The sequence below is a fragment of the Cucurbita pepo genome, chromosome LG16 (genome assembly GCF_002806865.2).
Source record: "Cucurbita pepo subsp. pepo cultivar mu-cu-16 chromosome LG16, ASM280686v2, whole genome shotgun sequence".
NCBI classification, from domain to species: Eukaryota; Viridiplantae; Streptophyta; class Magnoliopsida; order Cucurbitales; family Cucurbitaceae; genus Cucurbita; species Cucurbita pepo.
The window spans coordinates 1,095,277-1,099,825 of NC_036653.1; the positions used below are offsets into that span (position 1 = coordinate 1,095,277).

General features: G+C 32.4%; 1 pseudogene; it reads right to left on the reverse strand.

Annotated features, from left to right (window-relative positions):
* Positions 1 to 2,001: 2,001 nt before the first annotated feature.
* Positions 2,002 to 3,065, reverse strand: LOC111777722 (annotated as a pseudogene).
* Positions 3,066 to 4,549: the final 1,484 nt, after the last annotated feature.

Genomic DNA, 4,549 nt, shown 5'->3' on the forward strand with positions numbered 1-4,549 from the left:
AGATATATTTTAATAATCAGTTAGAATATAACTGAGATATTTAGGGAGTTGTTAGTATAGATTTGATTGACCGTATATTTTATTTATTTACAAGATTTAGTTAGTTATATATTTTTTGTATTTTTAGGTATTAGTTGATAGTTTCTATCATATTTAAACGTGGTAAACTTGAATGAAGATCATACTTTCGATCCCAATTCTATTTCTATTTCTCATTCTTAACATTATCAGCTCCACTTTTGCGCATGTGTAGAGCTTGTGAAAGTTGATCTCCAGCCACAACTCAATTTTTGGCTCGATCCTGTACTCTCGGCTTGCACTTCAGCCTGGTGGCTTAGCAGCTGGAGCTTAGATGATGGAGTATACATTTTTATACCATTTTCTACATTTTCGACCCTCCTAAAGCTATTAACCTTATTGAAAGCATATGAGGTTAGTATTTACTTAAAATAAATATTTTTGAGCTAAAAATTGGGAGTGATATAATATATTTAGCTAAACTAAGTTTAATAACATGTCATAAGAGTATGATATGGGTATGTATAGGTGAAATCGAGCTTTGAAGGATAGTCTTGGAGCACCTATAAACAAGTAAGTAGCTTTATTGTTGGTTGGTCGGAAGAATTGTATGATGTATGATGACACATGCCTCGTTGCCCCTACATGCATCATAATGTTATGCGCTTATGTATGTTATGTGATGACCTACGATGTCATGTTATGTATGTATGCGATGTCCTATTATACCATGATATGGATGATGTGAAATATTTTGTATGCTATGTTATGTCATGTCAAGTTAAGTCATTGTAGATCCTACTATACTATGATGATGCAAGATGAAAGCCATGGTGAGCACTAAGAATACATGTCTCATATGTGTACTATGACATGAGCGAAAGGAAGAACGAAATGATTCTTATTATATGCTATGATTTTAATCCAAGGAAACCTCATACATTTTTGTATGTCATGTGCATCGGTGCATCAAGATATTTTTCATTTATTTTATGTTAGTACGGATACATAATCTTTGATATTTATGTTCGTTCTAATATCATGGGGGTCTTTCCCACCATGGTGTCCGGCCACACGTCAGTGTGTTTAGTCCAACGAAGATAGGCCTACACATTTGAGTCATTCTCATGGGTCTATGTGCACGTGTGTGGGCCGTATGTAGGCAAGTATCACATATCTAACCTTGCTCGGACGGAAAAGAGCTCAAGGTCATGCTATGTTGCTCAAAAGATACGCCACATCATATATATGTGTGTTTGAATTATCTGACCCCAATAGTGTGGTTACTTAGTATTTCTTAAAATTTTCAAGCCACATGTTACCGATATTTTGTAGGTAATGGTAAAGCACCCTTACACGGATGACCGTGAATGTTGGAATGACCATAGAAGTTAAGATAGAACAGTAGTCTGTATTGTTTTGAACTTAAAATTATGTTAAGGCTTTAACTTTTTATAATGTTGTTATTTTTATTTCTTTTTTTAAATTAAATATATAAGTCAATGGCTTTGTTTGAAATGTTTCATTAAGTTTTCCGCATGTATTATTAAAGGCGTGCATGTAACGACGTCTCTAATCTAGAAAACTAGGGGTGTTACAAACTACGTTTTATACCTTGATGAACCAAGTTTTTAATAAATACCTGTACCAGTTTGTTGTGGTGTGTCTTGATGATATCGTTGTATACAACGCAGGGGAGGAACAAAACATACACATTTTTATCATTCATATAACATTATATTTAATTTTTTTGGAATAAATCTACAATTGGTTCCAAAATCAAATTTTTTTAAAATTAAATATATAAGTCAAGACCTAGTCTTTGAAAAGCTAGGGGTGAACCAATTGTAGATCAAAAGAAATAAATGTGCTTTTAGCAAAAAAATTTATCAACTTCCTTTAATACATCATCAAATGGGTTGCATAGGAAATGGGATGAATAAGTAGAGACATTACACCCATTCTAGCATGATTTTTAGCTATCTAGATGAACACATGAGGAAGGATTGAATTCTCGACTTCAACCCTATTTAACTTTTTCCATGTCTGATCAATCAAATTCTTTATATGTTCATGAGCATTATTCTCTGAAGCTCCTGTATCATTCATATAACATTGTATTGATTTTGGAACATCGCCTCTTTCTAATTCAACCTGAATAAAATGTCGATTAGTAAACAAATGTTCCAAAATGTTAAATTGAATAATCTACGTGGACTTTCATCAACTCGAAGATACTTATCTATTTGTATACATAAGTTTTAGTTATTTTAGTAAAAAAAAATGTTTGCTTTTAATGATGATAACAAAATTTATTGTTCACATTCAGTTGGTGTTCCAAGATCATGAGCAAGTCACAAAATTATGGAAGAACAACTTATTATATCAATATGCTCTTTCAAGCTCTCTATGTCTTGGAACATTGGAGATGTCACGGAAACATATGCGTGAACTAACATAACTGATCCCGATATTGAAATCCATGCATTGTCTAAATATTCTTTCAAGGTTGGTTTATAGCGGGTGTGATACCACTTAGCCTCCAATATATAAGATTGGCACAAATCTACCCATTGTACAATAAATTTGCTATAAAGTTAATTTTAAAAGTTAATTTTTTTTTATCATAATCAAATTCTTACCGTTTTCTTAAAGAATTGGATGACATTAATTCCTTTTCTCTTCGTGTATCAAAAGCCATCTCATTTATAAAATTATGAAGATCATCAAATAGTCAGGAAGCTGGTCCATTGCATCACCGTTCCACCTAAAATCATAGAAAGTTAAATATTTATATAATTTATAAATTATAACATACATGCAACGGAAGTGAGGTTCAAAAAGAATTATATAATAAATATTTTTTCTTTAATGGTTAATTTCTATCATTCTTAATCAAAATTAAGTATCAATATACTTTATAATTATAGATTTATCGATTGATACCTCTCTACTGCGTTGGTAAAGAGTTTGAGTTCATCTAATGTGTCATAGACATTATAAACGTCATCTATTGTTGTAATTAATGCATTAACTTTTGTGCCCATTCTTCTAAAGTATGAGATTCGGGTTCAAACAAAACCCACTATCCATAAGAAATTTGCCATCAATCTATCTAAATGTAATAGAAAATTTAAAATATTTACGTATATTTTTGGGTTGACTCAATGATAAGCCTACTGAGCAATCTCACCATGCAAATATAGCCCAAATGAACAAACCTAATTATCGACCAATCCACTCTTTAAAATGACGATCCAAAAAGTCCAATTCCATGAATGATTTACCTTGGGATTTTATCATGTCTAAGTCAAGTTTTTGTCAAATGATAGAAGTAAATTTAGATAGGCAAGTGATTTAAAATAAAGTTTTGAGAGATCAGAACCACATCACCATTATTTTTTTTATGCTCAAAAGATGTTTAAGATGCTTCATATAATGATAACATTCCATTTAAATTTTGATAAGCCTTGTACTAAAGTTCTTCGTCTCATTGTTGAAGTTACTGAAAACTTCTGTCATTAAAATTAGAAATTGTTGAATTAATAAATGTGCATTGTAACATGACTAGAGTATTAAAATTTCATATTAACATTTTTGCGTCTTTCGACTTGACATCAACATAAAATATGACTAGAGTATTTATGTAACTCAAGTGATGTTACATAAATATTATTCTTTTTCAGATCATCACTTTCATATCTCTTCTCTCAACACATCCGTAATCTCATTCTAAAAATGATATGAGATTCCAAGTCGTTGTTAAGTATCAATGAGCTCAAGTTGCTTTAAAGGATTGTCTATAATTTGGTTCATGATCATACCAACCTCTTCCTTTAGCTCATGGAAGCGTTCAATGTACATTTCTTCTTGAAAATAACATAAAAATGCTCAAGTAATTGTTAACATTCTTTTAAATGAAATTTAAATAAACAAAGGAAAGAATATATTTAAAAATATTTATGATTCAAACCTTAAATTCACTCTTCTATGATTCAATGAATTCATGTTTTCAAACAAGAGGTGTGTAATTTCCAGTTCGTGGTACAATGGTTTGATTTGATATTCTTGTAAAGGCATTTACTTTAATCGTAGGAGGAACAAAAACAAAGGAAAGATTGTGTAACGACCCAGATCCACCGCTAGCAGATATTGTCCTCTTTGGGCTTTCCCTTTCGAGCTTCCCCTCAAGGCTTTAAAACGCGTCTGCTAGGGGAAGGTTTCCACACCCATATAAATGGTGGTTTGTTCTCCTCCATTGTGATGTTCCACATTGGTTGGGGAGGAGAACAAACCACCATTTATATGGGTGTGGAAACCTTCCCCTAGCAGACGCGTTTTAAAGCCTTGAGGGGAAGGGGATTATATGGGTGTGGAAACCTTCCCTTTCGAACCAATTCCTCGAGCTGGGCTATAGAGGATTCTAGAACTCTATTAAAAAGTCTACAGAACCTATCAACCTGGGGCTCTGATACCAATCTGCAACGACCCAAAAATTTTGAAGGTCTCGAGCCACGGATCGTTACTCAAG